Source organism: Artemia franciscana, chromosome 1 (genome assembly GCF_032884065.1).
Source record: "Artemia franciscana chromosome 1, ASM3288406v1, whole genome shotgun sequence".
NCBI lineage: Eukaryota > Metazoa > Arthropoda > Branchiopoda > Anostraca > Artemiidae > Artemia > Artemia franciscana.
In genome coordinates this window covers 16,984,701-17,007,223 of record NC_088863.1, presented here as the reverse complement: position 1 = coordinate 17,007,223, position 22,523 = coordinate 16,984,701, and positions in this window count along the sequence as shown.

Genomic DNA, 22,523 nt, shown 5'->3' with positions numbered 1-22,523 from the left:
ATTGCAATTGAACGACATGTGCATAGCGACAAAAAACACTGAATACATGTAAGATATACTTGTAAGGGTTATTGTGACGTCTTTCCTTCTCATCTAGATTTATAGGATCTGCTTGTAATACATGCAATTTAAAAAGTGATTTAGTTTTTCGATAATAATTACCCATGAACTCTATGATTTCTATGAAGAGTGTAGCTGGTTTCGTTCTTTTGCATACTAAGGTGATAAACTGAGTTTAAGACGAATTTATTTGATACCTTTTAAATCATCAACCCCACTTTGAGCGCTTTCCGAAAATAATTTATGAACATCGTTTGATATTTCTCCATATTCCCTTAATCGTTTTAAAACATGTTTATTCCTAATCAGATTATTTGGAAAATTTGATGATTTTAAAGATTCATACAAATGACTATCAAATGATTCAATTCTTTTACGATTTGTAACCAAATCATATATTAAATCAATAAAACTTTAATTCTTCCCCTGGGTTAGAACTTAGTTCATTTTTTCATCAATTTGTACATGTTCACTTTCAGCAAGATAGGCTAAGAGTTTTTTACTTTGCTCACGATAGGATTGAGGATTTTGGTTTACAATACTTGATGAAACTTTAGATAAATCTTTTTCTTCTTATTTTGGCGGTGGTGGTGCCTGGGGTGATGTTGAACTTTCAGAAATTTGAGTGTGATCAATGACATTTACTTTCAACGGTGTTTCATTATAGGTTTTGTTGCTATCGGCAGGTCGAATTGCATTTTGATGCCAAATTAATTTTTTATCAGTGGCAATTGTCTCATTGTTAATAAATTTATCAAGATTATCTTCAAAGAGCTCTTTTGGTGAAATAGCGAGTTCAATTGGTTTCAAGAAGGAAACGTAAAAGTGAACAATTTTGATTTGCTCATTGGTGAACAGTGAGTCCCATTGGTGTCAGTTTAGACGGTTTAGTTATTTCTAGAGAATAACGTTTACAAGTCCCACGATTATCGGTAGTAAAAATGAAAAGAAACCACCTCCCTCTCAAAAAAAGCCATTTTTAAATCTTTTCATTTCTAGTTGCAAGCTTGGGTGCGTATAAGTGAATCATGTTGCTTTGTTCGTTGCATAGCTACTTCTGGCAGCTGAGCATTGTCTTCAGTTAAACAAAGCTCAGATAGGAGACGTCAATGCCATGTTTAAGTAAGGCCATCCTAAGTCGTGGTTTTCAATTGACTAAGATGGAAAATGCATGTCAGGTTTCATGAAGTTTCTTCAGTGTCATGATGGCGACTAATAACCTTTTTACTATTCACAGGTAGACATACGGTAATTTCAAAATCAAAAATATATGTGACTAAGTGTAACTCTAGGGGCATCTTTTGATTGAAATCCAATAGAATGTAAGTTTAGGTTTTATTAGTTGCTTGATTGTATGCCGAGAGTGAAAATATCAGTTCACAGGGATATATTGGCTTGTTTCAATTATAAGAGAACTTGTATCACCAACAACCCTGTGGATAATATAGAACAAAATTACATGCAAGTGTTCTCATTCACTTACTCTGATGAAAGAGATGGTGAAGATCAACGATTACGGCAATCGTTTCAAACAGTTCGTGGTAACGAACTGTAGTAAGGAGCGACCCGGCTCAATAGTAACCAAAACTCTAAAAAATTGAATTTTGATATCAATAGCTACATCAAAAGAATCGCATTTTAATGCTGATGTTAAATATATAAGTTTCATCAAGTTTAGTCTTACCCATCAAAAGTTACAAGCCTGAGAAAATTTGCCTTATTTAGGAAAATAGGGGGAAACACCCCCTAAAAGCCGTAGAATCTTTACGAAAATGACACCATCAGATTCAGCGTATCAGAGAACCTTACTGTAGAAGTTTCAAGCTCCTATCTACAAAAATGTGGAATTTTGTATTTTTTGCCAGAAGACAAATCACGGGTGCGTGTTTATTTGTTTGTTTTTTTTTTTTTCCCAGGGGTCATCGTATCGACCAAGTGGTCCTAGAATGTCGCAAGAGGACTCATTCTAACTGAAATGAAAAGTTCTAGTGCCCTTTTTAAGTGACCAAAAAAATTGGAGGGCATCTAGGCCCCCTCCCACGCTCATTTTTTTCCCAAAGTCAACGGATCAAAATTTTGAGATAGCCATTTTGTTCAACATAGTCAAAAACCATAATAACTATGTCTTTGGGGATGACTTACTCCCCCACAATCCCTGGGGGAGAGGCTGCAAGTTACAAATTTTGGCCAGTGTTTACATATAGTAATGGTTATTGGGAAGTGTACAGACGTTTTCAGGGGGATTTTATTTTATTTGGGGGTGGGCTGAGGAGAGAGGGCTATGTTGGAGGATCTATCCTTGGAGGAATCTGTCATGGGGGAAGACAAATTCAATGAAAAGGGCGCAGGATTCTCTAGCATTACTATAAGAAAACAATGAAAAATAAACATGAAAACGTTTTTTCAAATGAAAGGAAGAAGTAGCATTGAAACTTAAAACGAACAGAGATTATTACGCATATGAGGGGTTCTAAAAATACTTTAGCACAAACAGTGAGGTATTTAGGAGGAGATAAATACCTTGCTCTTTATGCTAAAGTATTTTTAGTAATTTCAACTATTTATTCTACGGCCTTTCTGATTCAGGGGTCATTCTTAAAGAATTGGGACAAAACTTACGATTTAGTGTAAAGAGCGAGGTATTAACGAGGGTACAAACCCCCTCGTATACATAATAAAAATATAAGGTTATGAAAGTTTGTTACGTAAGTTAATTCTTAAGGTACGCATATTTTTTACTAATAAAAACGTTCGTTAAAATTAAAAGTTCTAGTTGCCTTTTCAAGTAACTGAAAAATTACAGGGCAACTAGGCCTCCTTCCTCACCCCTTATTTTTCAAAATTGTCTGATCAAAACTAAGAGAAAGCCATTTAGCCAAAAAAGGAATTAATATGCAAATTTCATTTTAATAATTTATGCGCGGAGAGCCAAAACCAAACATGCATTAATTCAAAAACGTTCAGAAATTAAATACAAAAAAACTAATTTTTTTTGCTGAAAGTAAGGAGCGACATTAAAACTTAAAACGAACAGAAATTACTCCGTATATGAAATGGGTTGTCCCCTCCGCAATCCCTCGGTCTTTACGCTAAAGTTTGACTTTTTGCCACAATTCTACTTTTTAAAACAATTAAAAGCTTTAGCGTAAAGAGCAAGGGATTGCGGAGGGGACAACCCATTTCATATACGGAGTAATTTCTGTTCGTTTTAAGTTTTAATGTCGCTCCTTACTTTCAGCAAAAAAAATTAGTTTTTTTTTATTTAATATTGATGAGACCAGGCTGTGAATAATTGTAACATCTCCTAAGACCATTCTTGAACGGATTCTGCTAAGCCATCAGTGATCAACCACGAGTTTGGTGCAATAATATTTAACACCTCAAGTCGCCTTATGAACTTTATATCTGGCACAATAGTCTATATTTTCTCATAGAACTCTTGCCACACACTATAGCAATAACAAAAATTTTACGGATTTTCTAAAAACCATTTATCACGATTTTGGATAATTTTTGTTAAAAGTATTATCTTGCCAGACATTGAAGGTGTGCAAAAATAATCTAAATGGGGCTTAAAATTGATACAAATTACTTATCCCTGTAAAGATGCAACTGACCGAAACTAACCTCAGTCGGTTGAATAAATACTAATTAATAAAAAACGTGGGTTCCTTAATATAAATAAATGCACCAGATATTTACATGAACACTTTATTATATATTTACATAAGACATTTAAAAATAACTTTTAAAAAGACACTGACGAAACGACCACCCGAAGGGCTGGACATGACCAGATCCCCTCCGAAGGAGGTGGCAGCCGCTGTCACAATCTGACAGTTTGGTGCCCGTTGAAGCGGGCTTGGGCTGGCTTTGGGTTAAAAAGTATAAATAGTATAATATTAAGAGCTTATTAAAGACTCGATTCCGCTTTGCGGCAAAAAAACATTACAAAAATATGCAGCTGATCTGGAAACTGTCGGGGATAGAGATTGCGAAAACATAGCCCTTATTCTCATCAACTATTTTGCTTTCTCCAGAGCGGGACGTAGTCTGTACTCTACACATACGGTTCGATCTGAAATCAGGTAATGACCGTTTGGTAGTACTATCACAATGTCCGTGTGCATATTGATTTTATCCGATATGGTCGACAAGGCATTTTTCAATTCGAACTGTATAGTTTTTAAATCTTAAAGAGGGAATGGCCATGACACTGGCCTTTAAAACTCAATGATTTTCTACACAGTTCCTATAAACACTCTTTTGAAAAAGTTTTGAAACCCCTTTGCTGACTTTTTTGATATCCTTATTGTGCGTTTACCCAGAGCAAATGTTCCAACCTGCAAGTACTAATTTGATATTAAGTGGCTCCCTGTCTCGGATTTAAAAAATAACGACTGAATTTGGGCCTGGCGCTTCACTAGCTCCGGGTAAATGAACTCATCCCAATTGGTAAAATCCATTCGAGAGAAAATGTTCTTACTCTTTCCAAATCATTTAATAAATTTTCAGTTTCAACTCTAATCAGTAATGAATCTTTATCCAATAATACACTTGAACCTGTCTCTCCACCGGGCATTGGAGCTCACAAAATTTGTAATAAAATTTCAACAGGAGTTTATTTTTGAAATTTCTATTATGGCACTGCCAGGGGCAATGTTTTATATAGAATTATGCTTCTTTTTTCTATGCATAAGGACCACTGAAGGCTAAAGGCCGTTACCGAAGGCTGAATTTAAAATAAGTTTAAAGATTTTTTTTTCAACATTAATTTCTGCTTCTGAACTTTTACCCACAAAAGTGTCAATAAACATTTTCATATATGGCTTTTGATCGTACTGGAGGGCTTTATGAATCTTTGCGACATTAAAACCGTTGATCAGCATCCGCCGCAAAAGAACGTGATGTACAACGATATTATGTTTCGGGTGAAGGTTAGCGATAAGCTTTCGTTTTAAAGATGCCCAGTGCATACCTAAATCCTCTACCAAAGATAAACTACAGGGATTCAAAGAACTCCTAGCCACCGGTCTGTTTATACACGAAAAAAAAAATCTTTTTACAGAATCATGAAGTTCCATCTGTATTTCACCATAGATTTCGAAACACCATCTTTGTAGTCCATTCACCTCAATACTAGAACATGTGGGGAAATTTGGGGCAGAAGGATTTTCCAGCCATGTGTAATTACCCCATGGCAGGGGACATTGACATTGCCGACTGTTAAAGAGAGTTTATATCCAGGAAAACCGAATTCAACTATTTGACTATTCACCGCAGCTTTAACCAGTCGGGTCAGCTTCCAGGATACGATCCCTGTAAAAAATCAACCCGCTCCTTTTTGATTTCTCTACGAATTAAATAAAAAAAACTAGTTTTTTAAACTGAAAGTAAGGAGCGATATTAAAACATAAAACGAACAGAAATTACTCCGTATATGAAATGGGTTGTCCCCTCCGCAATCCCTCGCTCTTTACGCTAAAGTTTTTAATTGTTTTAAAAAGTAGAATTCTGGCAAAGAATCAAACTTTAGCATAAAGAGCAAGGGATTGCGGAGGGGACAACCCATTTCATATACGGAGTAATTTCTGTTCGTTTTAAGTTTTAATATCGCTCCTTACTTTCAGTTTAAAAAACTAGTTTTTTTATATAATTTCTGAACGTTTTTGAATTACTGCATTTTTGATTTTAGCTCTCCGCACATTAATTATTAAAATGCATATTAATTTTTTTTTTGGCTAAGCGGCTTTCACTTAGTTTTGATCAGACGATTTTGAGAAATAAAGGGTGGGGAAGGAGGCCTAGTTGCCCTCCAATTTTTCGGTTACTTAAAAAGGCAACTAGAACTTTTAATTTTTGACGAACTTTTTTATTAGTAAAAAATATATGTAACTTAAGAATTAACTTACGTAACAAACTTTTATGCTCTTATATTTTTTATTATTTATATGAGGGGGTTTGTCCCCTCGTTAATACCTCGCCTTTTACACTAAATCTTAAGTTTTGTCCCAATTCTTTAAGAATGACCCCTGAATCAGAAAGGCCGTGGAAAAAATAGTTGAAATTACTACAAATAGTTTAGCATAAACAGCAAGGTATTTTTCTCCTCCTAAATACCTCGCTCTTTATGCTAAAGTATTTTTAGAACCCTTCATATGCGTAATAATCTCTGTTCGTTCTAAGTTTTATTGCTACTCCTTACTTTCAGTTGAAAAACTTTTTCGTGTTTATTTTTTCATTGCTTTTTTTATAGTAATGCTAGAAAATCCCGCACCCTTTTCATTGAATTTCTCTTCCCCCATGACATATTCCTCCAAGAGAAGAGCCTCCCACATAGCCCCCTCCCATCCCCTCAACCCCACCCCAAACCAAAAAAATCCCCCTTAAAAACGTCTGTACACTTCCCAATAACCATTACTGTATGTAAACACTGGACAAAGTTTGTAACTTGCAGCCACTCCCCCAGGGACTGTGGGGGAGTGAGTCATTCCAAAAACATAGTTAATATGATTTTCGATTATGCGGAACAAAATGGCTGTCTCAAAATTTGGTTCTGTTGACTTTGGGAAAAAATGAGCGTGGGAGGGGACCTAGTTGCCCTAAAATTTCTTTGGTCACTTAAAAGGGTACTAGAAATTCTCATTTCCGTTAGAATGAGCCCTCTTGCGAGATTCTAGGACCACTTGGTCGATATGATGACCCCTGGAAAAAAAAACAAAAAAAACAAAAACAAATAAACACGCACCCGTGATCTGTCTGTCTTCTGGCAAAAAATACGAAATTTCACATTTTTGTAGATAGGAGCTTGAAATTTTTTCTATAGGGTTCTCTTATACGTTGAATGCGATGGTGTGATTTTCGTTAAGATTCTATGACTTTTAGGGGGTGTTTCCCTCTATTTTCCAAAATAAGGCAAATTTTCTCAAGCTCGTAACTTTGGATGACAAAGATTAAATTTGATGAAACTTATATATTTAGAATCAGCATGAAAATTTGATTCTTTTGATGTAGCTTTTAGCATCAAAATTCTGTTTTTTAGAGTTTCGTTTACTATTGAGCCGGGTCGCTCCTTACTACAGTTCGTTACCACGAGCTGTTTGATAAATACTGATCCAAATAGGATATCAGAACAATTGTTTCGTTACTGATGTTAAGAATTAAATCTATCACCAGATGAGGAGTTGAAAAATAATATCCAAAATCCATTTTTAGTTCCTCGTAAATTTTGTCTGTGTTTATACAGACAATATCCAACTACGTCAATACATCACTTGTCAGGTATACTTTATAATAATCCTCCCCATTTTCACAACCTCTCTTTACCCAAATTTTCTAGAAAATTCATAGTGTATTGAAATGTAAATAGGTGTATCGATGATCATGAAGTGAATCATATAACGATTCGATGGACGGTAATTTTTTCTCACGAAGCCTCGAGGTGGAGTTATAGTACTCATACGGTTTTATTCTCTTACACGTTTATAAATCATATATTTTACCATCTGGAAAGTGCTGTTTAAGGAGGGGGAAATTATTAAAATAGTCACTTTTCGACTATTTGAATTAATTTACTTAGGGATTGGGAGAAAAATGATGGGAAACTAAAAAGAGATTTTATTCAAGGACATATTACCATCATCTATTGCTTTCCAAAGGAAATGGAAGACTAGCAGTTTCTGAGATGATTTGGCTATGAAATTGTATTAAAAAGAACCATCTATCGACGCGCCATCTTCAACTTCGTCTTTCTGCAAACGTGCCAACGCTGGTAATATGAACTTAAAATCAAATTTGAAATTGTGTATACAAAAAGGGGGAAAATATTGCTGTTTTACGTTGTAATTATATGATTTATAAACGAATCCGCGAAAGTCGCTTCCCTCAAATAAATTTGGATCACTAAAATGATCATGATTCACAGTCAATAAAAAGGTTTCATCCCTATTTTGAACTGTTTTACTTTCGTCATGGAAAGGCAGTGTGGTCTTCGAAGTTATCTATGACTTATAAGCTATTTCAATAAGTGTTGTTATGGTAGGAGCCGTATTATACTCCCCCATCCAATGTGGCAAAAACCTCTAACAGTTGCATGGTATTACTCGAGTCTCTTTTTATATGGGCATAAGAGACTGAAATGGCTTCATGTCCTTTAACATGATTTAAATTTAATGGATCATAAACATTTGTAAGTTTAGCTTCGCAGCTTGACACCACCTTGTCACTCTTTAAGAGCTAACTCTAATAATTTCCAAATCGCCAGATGGCCCTGTCACCCTTAACTGTTTCCCAAAATTGATACCCATGACGCTTACAGTGACTCAAATGATTGTTTAATCTTATTTAAGCTCGGAATCTAGACAGACACACTGGACATTAGTAGCATTCGCCCCCAATTTTTCAATCTCCTTTAAAAGCAGAATAATATTTGTCATAGAAAAAAATATGTTTCTCAAAAACTCGGCATAACTCCCTAACTAAGTATTGGTCAAAAAGGAATATTGACTTGCTTTCGCCGTATCCGCAGTTTCCACACGTGCATGCCAACAGTTCTGTTTCATAGACACAGGGGATTATTTCTGGGTTTATCTTCAGAACTTAAAATGACATGAGAGATTTCTTCAATAGACGATGTTTTTACTCCCTCATCTTCTAATATTTTCACTTTCCTTATGAATAGTCCACCGTTTGAGAGATATTAAATCAACTCGAGCACCAGTCCATCATTCACTAAATCTCTACACATTAAACAGGTTGACACTAGGGTTTTCAAAGTGCCACCAAATACTTTACTAAAGGATAGGATTCTGTGAATCGTAAGGTACACAAACTTTTTCCGTTTCTAGCTAAATGGCAATTCGCTTAAATTTCCAAAAGACAAGTGAAAATAAATGAGCTGTTTCTTTACTTTTGCTCTATTATCCGGTTCTTCCTTACTTCTAAATAGATCTGTGATACCTTTTTTAGTTCCTCCTTTTCCAATTCCCTTCTCAGTGCTAATAGCTCACTTGGTCGCCTCAGAGGGTTTGTAATCCACCGTAGAGGGGTCCGATTTTTTTTAACTTAATTTCTTAACTTTTTCCTCTACATCCTCATTAACTAGAGATGGATATTTCTCAAGCAGAGCGACTTAAATATTTTTCTGAAATTTGCCATAATAATGCTGTGTTTGTACTAAGTATGAAGAATAGAAAGTAATAAAAAAATCTACCAATAGGGAATTGTAGTCGAGATTTAACATTGTAAGTGTTTGAAGGTTTAAAAATATCAAAGTGATGACATAGTACATTAAGTTGACATAATCAGTAGATGAAAAATATAGACAGAGTATTGTGATAACTGTGTAGATAGTATGTATAGATAGCAGTATAGATAAAAGATAGATAACAGTATAGATAGACAGTCTATTGTGAAAAAGTCGACCACACTATGTTAACTAATTTCTATCACATTGGAACGAAATAACACAAAACTATTTAAGATTGAAAATATAGAGGCTATTCTAAAATTAATTCGTAAGTTAAAATCAGAAGCAGAATATTGAAAGTACCAAGAAAAGAAAAGGCAGAACTGATTCTAGGAATTAGCAAAAGTGAAACTTGCACAATCATTTCTTATGTGGGAATTCAGTAAAATTGGGAATTCAATTTTTATTTAAAAAGGACCTCCATATATAGCTATGCAGGTTTTGGTAGCGGCGCGCAAAAATTAAAAAGATAGAAGGAGAAACGAGGTTTCGACTGAAGCCTTACAATACAGCAAAATGAATGCTTTCCTTTAGCCTAATTCGCACTTTTTTAATTTGATTAATTTCAGTGTAAGTAAATGAAAATTTGTTCTTTCAGTACAATTGCTAATTAGTACCTCTTTGCTTAGAATCAAAACTTTCCCAACATCTCCTTGACTGTGTCAAGATAATTGACTATTTTGTTTATTATTTATCAATATTCACATCTCTTTGCTTAACTTAGTCGATTTGTAAAAAAGGATATGCCTAATGAATATTTTCTTAGTGCAACTAAATGGCAGTATTACGCGCATTTTCAGGCAACTTCTACCTAGTGGCTCTTTGTTTACAACAACAACTTTTCCTCACCGGTGGATCCGGCCAGCATGTTCAACTTTAAAGCAAAGCTTCTTTTCCAAGTGCTTTGGACAATTTGAGTGATTGATAATTTTGCATGAGATTCATCAATGTTGACATCTTTTGGCTTACAGTAGTTTTTCAGATTTCATTTTACGACAGTGTTTTACCCATTTCCAAGCAATTTCTGCCTTATAGCCCCTTGTTTAGAATCACAACTTCTCTTCCCCAGTGGATAAAGTCAGCATGTACAGCTTGGAAGCAAAACTTGTTTTCCAAACGCTTTAGGCAATCGAGTTCTTCATTTGCATAATATAGATGTAAAATAAATTCCGTGTTTCCTTGAGTACTATCTTTAAACTCATTCAAGTTTAGAAAAACAAAGTTGTCTACTTTCTAGAGTGAATCAATTCGTAACAAACTGTACTTGGTAATTATTGTAAAAAAAAAATGTCTGTCACAAAATAATTTGTGGAGACTAAAGAGAATGGAACTAAAGAATTGTTTTTTTTCTAGTAGTTATACCTGTCACACAACAGGGAAAAAACAAATCCCTGTTTAATTAGGTACCTTTTCCACCCTGCATAAATAAGTCAAATATTGATTTCTTATGCCACAAACGCAACTTTTACGCCAAAGGTTGAGCAAGTTGTGCTTAAAATTGTATTAGTTATTAAGTAGGCTACTTAAGAAGTTTATTTATTCTGCCACAACCGTTATTAAGAGAACAGGGCTTTCAGTAATAGAGGAAATCGCCTTCATACGGTTCCCATCACAAAAGGGAAAAAACCATGAATGTAGAATGAGAGTTGAATAGGCAAGTGATTCAGTGATTCCCAAGGGGATATTTTTCTTTTAAACTGGATGTCAGGATTTTAATTTGATAGACGATGACGCAGCAGTTTTCCCGCAACTTCTTTTTACAAGATATTCCTTAGACAAGATCTTTTTTATCTTAGGAATTTTTCTTTTTTATTTGCTATCATTATTATTTTTGCATTTTCCTAGAAGGTGAAATTAAATTAGAGCTGTACTGATACCTTCTTTTTCCGCTCTTAGAACAATTGTAACCCATTAATTTTAAGTTGCAGTTTCTGCGTATCATACAGTTGGTTGGGACAAACTGAAAGTAAGGAGTGACACGTCTCAATAGTTTCTGAATCTCTAAAAAACACAATTTGATATCAATAGATATATCAGACGAATTGGTTTATGAAGTTTCAAATCAAAAGCTACGCGCTAGAGAAAATTTGCTTGATTTTTGAAAAAGGCGGAAATAGCCCCTAAAAGTGAAGAGATCTTAACGAAAATTACATCATCAGATTCAGCATATCCAAGAACCTTCTATTCTAAGTTTTAAACTCCCACCTACAAAAATATGGAATTTTGTTGTTTTTTTTCGCCAAAAAGAAGGGTCACGGATGCGTGTTGATTTTTTGTTTGTTTTTTTCCTCAGGGGTGATCACATCGAACCAAATGTCTTAAAACATCGAGAAAGGGCTCATTTGAACGTAAATTAAAAGTTATGTTGCCATTTCTAAGTGACCAAAAAGATAGGAAAGAAACTAGTCTCCTCCCACCCCGTTTTTCCTCAAAGTCGTCCGATGAAAATTTTGAGATAGTCGTTTATTTCAGTATAGTTGAAAGGGCCAATAACTGTGCCGTTGGAAATAACAAGACCCACCAGATCTCCTGGGGTAAGGTCTTTAAGTTATAAAATTTGCCCATTGTTTACGTAAAGTATTTGTTATCGGGGAGTATGCATGCATTTTTCAGGTGGGAAGAGGGGTGGTGAATTTTATGGTGGGGATTTTGAGGGGATATTTTTAAATGGAGAGGGAAGTTTCCGGGTCGTGAACTTTCCAAGAGAAATTTTACACTAGGGGATTTGCTCGAATTCCTATACACATTTCTTTTTATTAGTCTTAATTTCTCTTTGCTGACTGAATTTTACATGTGAAGATGTTAAGGGAAATTGTCCCTGGGAGAATCTTTACCGGGTTGGAGTTGTCTTGAGTATCTTTCCGTAGGAGGAGAGATTTTTGATGGGAGAAATTCACCATAAGGTAGTTTTCCAAGGGATAAATTCTCCAGAGGGAAGTTTCTGCGGGAGTAATTTTCTACCAGGGGTGAGTTATTTGCAGAAAAAATTTTCCACTGAGGAGGGAACTTCCAGCACGATTTTAAAAGTAATCTTTTCAAATGAAAGATTTGTTTTCAAATTAAAGCGTGCAAAGAATATTTTTTGAACTGGGATCGCCCGCAAGAAATTTTTGAGGGGGAATTTTCTAAGAGAATTTTCCTGATGCGGGGTGTTTTACGTGGGAATAACTTTCTATGGTATTATTGTCAATGGGGAGAAGTAACTCTCCATAGAATGGGAGCCAGATTTCTTGAAATTATTGAAAAACGATCCGAAATTAAATAAAAAAGTATTTTTCAACTGAAAGTAAGGAGCAACATCAAACCTTAAAACAAACAGAAATTGTTCTTTATATGAGGGGGTGGGGCTTCCCTCTCCTCAATTGCTCGCTGTTTATACCGAAGTTTGACTTTTTCTCCCAATACTTCAAGAACGATTCATGAACCACGCAGTTCATGTATTCTGAATAATAAGCTTTTTTTAAATGTTCTAAAAAAAAACTTCTGCTTAAAGAGCGAAGTATTGTGGAGAGGTGAGCCCCCCTTTATATATCTATCTATATAAGTAATAGTTTTTGTTCGTTTTATGTTTTGATGTTGCTCCTTAATTTCAGTTAAAAAAAACTTGTTTTTTTAAATATTTAGTTTCTTGAAAGCTTGAAGGACATGCAAAATATACACAACGTTTAATTTCTTTCAGTTATATTTTATGTGAAATATGAGCTTATAAAATTAAAAAATAAGACCACTCAACTCCTAACTTTGAATATGCCAACCCTGAAAGTAAACGATATTTCACCATTACCGGCATATTATCTAATATGTTTTTTCGATCTTATAAGAATCTTTACTACACATTTTGAACACCAAACTACTCCTTAAATTAAAACCACAGAAAAGCAGTGGGACTATTTGTAAACATCTTGTGACTCAGACCATACTGGTTCAATGTTACAAAATGGCTGGGGCTGAGGACAGGTGGAAACTCCTCGCCCCACACTTTCGAATAATTCTGAATGCTTTGTTTGAAATAAAAGTATAGACAGCTTAGAAAAGTCCAGTTTCGAATCGATGACAACGCTCTTGCGTAGCCTGTAGAAAAGAGACCCCGAGACTTCAATGTTTTTTCTTTTTTTTATGACCATATCACTTGTACTTACTTGTACTTGGGTCACGTTCGAGCCTTGTCCAGGCCCATCGTGGCATCCAGAATTTGTCGACATGCGTCTCTCCATTGCTCTCTTTCAAGTGCGATTGGCTCGATCAACTGGATCCATTGTCTATTCCATCGGTGCCCGTGCTTCTTGAAACCTCCCATGGGCTCGAGGTCGGCTCTGACTGTTGATAACCATGTCTTTTTTTGTCCTCCAGGCTTCTTCTTCCATTGCACGAGGGGTTGGCATTTCAAGCATTGTTTGCTGAACGAGTCATCCGGTCGGCGCAGTGTATGCCCGAACCATCGTTGACGTCTCGCTTTGACAACATCAGAGACAAGTGGTATATCACCACATCTTCTTCTGGTGACATCGTTACGGACGCGGTCAGAGAGACGCAGGCCAAGACATTCAGGTTATTAGCTTCCCAGCTCTGAGGGGCCACGTTTCGCAACCATAAAGAAGCACAGAGAGGACCAAAGCGTTATATATCCGGAGCTTTGTTCGAAGGGAGATTTCATTTCGTAGCCAGAGGCACTTCCGAAGCTGGATGAATGCTGCCCAGGCTGCGGAGATGCGGCTTTGTATTTCGCTTAGAGCTTCGCCCTTGGGATTTATTAGGGAGCCTAGATATTTGAATTTCTGGACGTCCTCGATTGGGATGCCATTCAATGTGATTGGAGTTTCATCTAGCCCAGAGGTGCGCACCGATTTTGTTTTCGATTGGCTGATCTTTAGTCCAGTAGCAAGGAGTCTAGCAGCAATGTCGTCTATCATGAGCTGTGCTTCTATTACCGACTCAGTCAAGATATCCACATCATCAGCGTAATCAAGGTCTGTTATTGATAGTGCTGGACTGATTGTCACACCTTTGTATTTGTCAAGAGTCTTCATGATCTGGTCAATGACAAAGTTAAATAAAATAGGCGATAAGGCACAACCCTGTCGCACTCCTTTGTCAATTGATATTTGATATTCCTTTGACCATATCAACGTAATATCGAGGTTTTGGCATAGGAACTTTGGACGGGGCTCCTTTATTCGAAGTAGGGCCCTTTTTGAGAGCCAAAAGTTTTTGAAGGGCAACCTCCTCCTTGGTATTTTTCGCTATCCGGTACCCCATAGCCACCAAATACATCGATCAAGATTTTGAGATAGCAGTTTTGTTCAAATAGTTGAAAAGTCCAACGAAAATAAATTCAGGGTTGACATGACCCCGACTGGCCTTGGATTAAAGATTATAAAATGGTATCTGTTTAATTATATACTTACAAACGGAAGAGGGGGCTTGTGTAACCTTTCAGGAGTATCAAAGGATATTAAGCTGAAAACAGGAATATAGACGGGATGTTGACCTAAATCAAAAGAAACTAGACCTACGTTGCCTGAGCAACGAGAAGTACTGCGGCAACCTTTGTCTGGCCTCACAGAATAAAATTTTGCGAGAGCAACACTTTGGTTTTGTTTCTTTGCTATCGGTTAAACGCTGAAGTTTTCAGCCTATCAAAGCTTTTAAAACATTATGTTCAAAGAAGAACGCGATCGTGACGGATCAGGACTTCGAACAATATCTTATAATTATAATCTAGTTCGTATTATAAAGCTATCCGTAACTTTTCAGGATCAAAATACCATAGATGACACTCTGTTAATAATTACGAAACTGCCTCGTTGTTTTACGTTATCGTTTGTACCCGTTTCGTAAACACTTAATTCTAGGTTACAGTGAGTATTGGTAGGCTACACCAACTAGAATAAGCTACAGACCCCTCTTCAATAAAGATGATTGTAGCCTAACAGTCGATTATTACTTACAAGTCCCCTACATGTCTTACCACTGGAACCAACTCGGTCTTAACATCAAATACACTGGAAACAAACAATAGGTATACCAAATAACAAAATTTGCAAGCCCCTCACTGCCGAAGATGATTATGAGCTAACAGCCGACCTTTCCTTACAAGTCCCCTACATGCCTCACTATTAGTATCGGATTATATTTGGTTTCAGTGTGTACCCTACTACTGAAGTTGTAAACCCCTTAAAACTTTCAAACTAGTATATCTCATGGAGGAATTTTTGTACCAAAAAATAGATGATATATACTTTGATCAGCTCATCAAGAGCTATCGATTGCCGTCGAATTTTTTTTTTCTGTCTTAGTTCAAAAGTTGATTTTTTTGCCGTAGGCCATCTTTCTAACGTCACCACTTAGAAAGGAGCAAAGGATAAGCTCCACTTTCCTTAGCAATGACAGAACTTTGAAAGTTGATGAGGTATATCTGATAACATTTCTCTACCTCAATCCCAAGTCCAAAAAAACAAATGATAAACCCAGCCAAAATCACGGCAGCACTTTCGGACCCGTGGGAAAATGGCGCTTTTTTGCTTCTGTAAATTTTTCTATTTATCACTCAAAGAAGATATATTGGCTGTGGGGCTGGGTGACTCCCGCATATATTTAACACTTATAGATTTTGGTCCATCTTCAATTTGAAAGTGGTGCCTGCCTGCTTGCCTGCTAGAACGGAGCTTTCCACTCGAAAGCAGAAACATGGTCTGATGAAACGAAAGCTTGGCTGTACAAATTCAGACACTCTTCTCTGACATAGGCTACATAACTCCACTTCACTTCGCACACCATAGGCTCTGGCTCGTGGCAAGCAAAAACCATCCTTTTTGTCCCCAGGCAAGAGTTCTGCGGAGCTTTCCAAAATGTAATTTCATATTCATCAATCCGTCCTGAGGTCCACACTTTCCGTAAAAACCGCACAGGTTAGACCCTTACCAGTTTCCAGGAATAAACCAACATCGGCGGCATAGGAAAAAAAAGAGACAAAACCAAAGTGTTGCTCTCGCAACACAACAATACACATCCCGGTTGTTATAAGGGATTGTCTGCAAAATCTAAAAAACAGCTTAAGGTATTAAGTTGAAACTTTCAAGGAATACTAAATCTAGTAAATCAAATGACACTCTGTTCATTCAGACTATCAAAAGGGCGTATGTGCAATATATCAGGAATGGCAAAGGGGGCAAAGTGGAAACTTGTTAGGAAAGGCTAAAGTTATTAAGCTGAAAGATCCAGGGAAAGTTAAAGGGTATGTTGGACTAAATCGTAAGACACTATGTATATCCAGCTTGTTCAAAGGGCGATTGTTGAATATCTTAAAAAGCCTAAGGACATTGAGTTGAAATTTTCAAGGAAAGTTGAGGGGGTTGAACTGAATCAAAAGGTGCTATGGAAGGGTGTATCTAAGGGAGAAGGCTATGGGTTTGAACCTCCCCCGAAATGTTTTTCCGAATCGTCCAAAAGTAACAAGAATACACATAATACATGTATATTAAATTTAAGACGATTCTAGGCCCTTACCTCCTGGAAAATACCCCCTAAAAATACGACACAGAAAAAAAACGGAAAATACCCCCCCGGATAAAACCCGCTGCAAAATACTCCCTCGAAAAATATCCCTCCGTGGAAAATTGCCCACTGTAGAAAATATCCCAAGCCCAGAAAATCTCTCTCCCCGAAAATACCCGCCACGCGAAAAATATCCCTGTAAAAATACACACCCCGCTGAAAGTAGGTTTTCCAAACTTGAGAATTTTATTTTAGTTGTGTTTTTTTTTTAGTTTTCTTGAAAAGTGCTAAGGGAAGTGAAAAAGAGGAATTTACACACCATAACTATCTTAAAACTTAAGAATAAAAACGTAATTCTATTTTTTTTGAAAGGACTTCCATACGGAGCTCCAGAAGTTTTGCCAGGAGTTGGAGCCAGAAAAACGAAGAAAAAAAAACAAGATTAAATAAATGTAGGTGAAAAATTATCAAAATTAGGCTTAAAACATATTGCACCAAATATCAAACGGTTCGTGGTAACGAACTGTAGTAAGGAGCGACCCGGATCAATAGTAAACGAAACTCTAAAAAATGGAATTTTGAAATCATACTATCAGATTCAGCGTATCAGAGAACTTTATATATTTATCAGAGAACTTTATTTATCAGAGAACTTTTAATATTTTCATGCTGATTTTAAATATACAAGTTACATCAAATTTAGTCTTTTTCATCAAAAGTTACGAGCCTGAGAAAATTTGCCTTATTTTGGAAAATAGGGGGAAACACCCCCTAAAAGTCATAGAATTTTAACGAAAATCACACCATCGCATTTGGTGTATCAGAGAACCGTGTAGCAAAAATTTTAAGCTCCTATCTACAAAAATGTGGAATTTCATATTTTTTGCCAGAAGACAAATCGCGGATTCGTGTTTATTTGTTTTTTTCCCAGGGGTCATCGTATCGACCAAGTGGTCCTAGAATGTCGCATAAGGAGTCATTCTAACGGAAATGAAAATTTCCGTTAATGAAATTCGTATATAAAAGGGGCTGCTTCCTCATCAACGCCCCGCTCTTTACGCTAAAGTTTGACTCTTTCTCTCAACTCTTCTTTTTAAAACAGTAAAAAACTTTGGCGTAAAGAGCGGGGCGTTGATGAGGAAGCAGCCCCTTTTATATACGAAGTAATTTCTGTTCGTTTTCTCAACTCTTTTGACTCTTTCTCTCAATTCTTCTTTTTAAAACAGTAAAAAATTTTAGCGTAAAGAGCGGGGCGTTGATCAGGTAGCAGCCTCTTTCATATACGAAGTAATTTCTTTGCGTTTTAAGTTTTAATGTCGCTCCTTACTTCCAGTTAAAAAAATTGTTTTTTTATTTAATTTCTGAACGTTTTTGAATCAATGCATGTTTTGATTTTGGCTCTCCGCAGAGGAATAATCAAAACGAAATTTTCATTTTTTTTTTTTTTTTTGGCTAAATAGCTTTCTCATAATTTTGATCGAATGATTTTGAGAAAAAAAGAGCGGGGGACGAAGCCTAGTTGCCCTCCAATTTTTTGGTTAATTAAAAAGGCAACTAGAACTTTTAATTTTTTACGAATCTTTTTATTGGTAAAAGATTTACGTAACTTATAAATTAGCTTACGTAAAGAACTTTTGTATTCTCATGTTTTTATTACATATATGAGGGGATTCGCCCCATCGTCAGTACCTCGCTCTTTACACTAAAGCTTAAATTTTATCCCAATTCATTAAGAATGACCCCTGAATCACAAAAGCCGTAGAATAAATAGTTGAAAGTACTAAAAATACTATAGCGTAAAGAGCGAGGTATTAGAAGGAGGTGAGCCCCTCATATGGGTAATAATTTCTGTTTGTTTTAAGTTTTATTGTTGTTCCTTACTTCCAGCTGAAAAAGCTTTTTCACATTTATTTTTAATTGTTTTTTTTTTTAAATAATGCTAGTAAATCCTGCTCTCCCTTCATGGAAATTTTCTTCTCCCATGACAAATTATCGATGTAAAGTTCCCCCAGCATATCCCTCTCTTTTCAACCCCTCCCCCAACCAAAATAATCCTCCTGAAAACGCCTGTATACTTCCCAATAACCATTACTACATGTAAGCACAGGTCAAAGTTTGTAACTTGTTGCCCCTCCCACGGGGACTGTGGGGGAGTAATTCGTCCCCAAAGACATGGTTATAAGGTTTTTCGACTACACTGAATAAAATGTCTATCTCAGAATTTTGATCCGTCGACTTTGGGAAAATAATTAGCGTGGGAGGGGGCCTAGGTGCCCTCCAATTTTTTTGGTCACTTAAAAAGGGCACTAGAAATTTTCATTTCCGTTAGAATGAGCCCTCTTGCAACACTCTAGGACAACTGGGTCGATACGATAACCCCTGGGGAAAAAAAACAAAAAAACAAAAAAACAAATAAACACGCATCCGTGATCTGCCTTGTGGCAAAAAATGCAAAATTCCACATTTTTGTAGATAGGAGCTCGAAACTTCTACAGTAGGGTTCTCTGATACGCTGAATCTGATGGTGTGATTTTCGTTAAGATTCTATGACTTTTAGAAGGTGTTTCCCCCTATTTTTTAAAATAACGCAGATTTTCTCAGGCTCGTAACTTTTGATGGGTAAGACTAAACTTGATGAAACTTATATATTTAAAACCGGCATTAAAATGCGATTCTTTTGATGTAGCTATTGGTATTTCTGGTCAACAGTATTATTATGAATGTAAAGAGTAACATTAAACCCAAAAATGCGCAGAATTTATTCCTTATTGGAGGGAAACTGTGCCTTCTTTATCCATACCTCCACCTCTTTGTCGCAAAAACTTTGAAATGCGCTCATTAGATTAGAAATTGAGAATTTTAGTTTTTTTTAAGTCTAAAATGATTGGAGACCAACCAGCCGCGTGGGGGTGGTATTTCTAAACGGACTGTTTACCAAGGCGATACTTTCGGCATAGGGTGTATTTTCTGCAGGGGATATTTTCTAGGGATATTTTCAATGGGTGAGAGGGGTATTTACCACGGGGGGTATTTTCCGCGTGGGAATATTCTCCGGGGGGAGGCCAAATACCGGACACCATGCAAGACATTTTCACGGAAATATCTTTTTAAAGATATCTTTTGGAATTTTTTTAGATATTAAAGATTCTTTAGATGGCGGGGCCTTCCCCCCAGAAAAAAACAATCCTTGTTACAGCCCTGGCAACTAAGTAGCTCTAGGTCAGTAAATAACATTTGTGCAACGTATCGAAAGAGCCTAAAGTTATTAAGTTGGGATTTTCAGGGAACGCTGTGAAGGGTGATGAACTAAATCAAAAGACACATCCTTGTTGTGAAAAGGGCGTGTGTAATAAATATCAAGAACATCTAAAGATATTAAGGCAAATCTCTTGGATAAAGCTGAGGGGGATACGGACGGAAACAGCAGGTATTACGAATATTCCGGTTGTCAAAGTGGTGTATCGGAAATATCTCAGGGACAGCTGTCTGTTTTAAGCTGAAAATCTCACCGAATGTTGAGAGGGCCATTGGACTAAATGAAGAGATGTGCATCTAGTAACACAAATGCGTGTATCTGCAACATCTTGGATATGGCTAAGGATATGAATTTGAAGCTTTCAGGGAAGGCTGGGGGGAATTTGAACTAAATCAACAGACACTTAGTTTATCCAGGTTGTAAAAACGATTTATATGCAATATCTCAGGGACGGCTGAGGGTGTTAAGCTGAAAAATTCACGGAGTTCAGCTAAAGCCGGTTGTTGAGTTAAAGCCGAAAATACTAAATTCATTCAGGTTGTCAAAACGGCGTATCTGCAAATTCCTGGAAAGGCTTAGGGTATTAATCTGAAACTTCTATGAAATTCTAAGGGAGATATTGAGCTAATGATATTAGTGTAAAATTTTCAGGGAATGATGATGGGATGCTGAGGCTAATCAAAAGCTTTTACATGCATCCAGTTTGTCAAAAGGACGGATCTGCAATATCTCAGAAATTGGTTAAGGGTATTGGGTTGAACCTCTCAGGTTACTTTGAACCAAAAGGTACTTTTTGCTGCCAGGTTCTCAAAAGGGTGAATATACACTATATTTGAAACGAGTTGGAACTTTACTTTGGAAACTCAGTTGTAACTTTTAAGGGAAATTAATTATAGCATTGCTAAGGCACTGAGATCAGGCCTATAGCCACTACTGTTTTCATCTATACCTGTTTAAGATCAAGAAGGAGGTTTAACGGTTATTCCCTCCGTTAAACCCATAGTAGGAAAACCCCACATGCAAAGAAATGATCTTAGTGCCTCCTAACAAATTCATTAGGCTTTTGGGAATCATGCCAAGCCATTTGGGCATTATTAAAGACATTAGCTCATTGTTTTTTTTTGTTATATTGCTTACTGTTGAAATTTCAAATGACCTTTGAAATGACAAACCTTTGAAGTTCAAAGACACTTGTTTTGATTACAAAAAACCTTTCCAATCCAGCAAAAATGGGGTTTAAGGACCGACGTCATTTTTTTGGTAGGGCTTACGCAAGATTTGTTTTGATTCCAACAAGCCTCATGGATATAAACACCGGATATTTTCCCTTATTTTGCTTACGCAATAGTTTGTTGATCCTCTTACTAGGCTAGTGGACCAGGTAGTTCTTTGTTCTTCTAAACTATAAACGTTTTAAGAGCAGTAGTGAAGTAGCTTTATGAATTTAAAACATGGTGAATATATCTTTTTGTTCACAGAAAACTTATTTTACTATTAGATATGAGTAGTTTTACTCTGTTGGATGTTGAAGGTGCTAGCAGCAGTGAAGTGAAACAAAGAATACCCAATATTACTATAGAAACTACAAGGGTTGGTCAGCTAACCCTTGAATGGTATGAGATGGTTGCAAGATATGTGATATCATTGAGTGATTTCAAATTGGAGGAACAGTTATTTTTCACAACAAAAGTGAATGTAATGCATGTACATAAACTACAAGATGTATTAAATGCACTAGCGAAATATACTGAAGAAAATGATCTAAATCAGAATGTCAAAAAGAATGAGATAACTATGTTACTCTTTTATTTTTGAAAATAAAAACGCTTAAAGTAGAATTTTTTTGCTAGATATTTTAGTAGGTTAACTCTCCTCTCTCTAGGGAGCCAATAAGCGACGAGAGGCACTAGAAGTAGAAGGAATCTTCATTCCTTGGCTATGTTAGTTAGTCTGTAATCAGCAATAAAAGTGTCAGCATTAAAAAATGAATCGACTCAAGAAACAAAAAATCATACGGAATCTAGCGACTTTGGGGAAATGTTGGTATCTAAATGATCAGTTTCAGAATTTATCAGTGCAAAAGAAAATATTGACCCAAAGCATCTTTACAGTATTATTAAAGAGGACTCCCTGGCCATGGATTATTGCATAATGCCTTTGCATCGTGGGTCAAACGTTTTTTATCAATTTATTGACATACTAATCGAAATAAAATAGAATGATATTGTAGATTTTTTTTAACACTACCTACACATTCAAGTTTTTTTATGCTGATTTAAGCCTCTATCCGAACGATTTTCAGTCACAGTTTTTCAAGATGACAACAAATAAGTAGACAATTTAAAAATTCTGTCCAAACCGGTTTAATGGATTTTAAAATTTTACGTCACTTGTTTAGTCCTCCTCTCGCTCTAGAAGTAAAATAACATTCCTTATTTAATCAAAAGTGTTTATATTTTGCAGTGT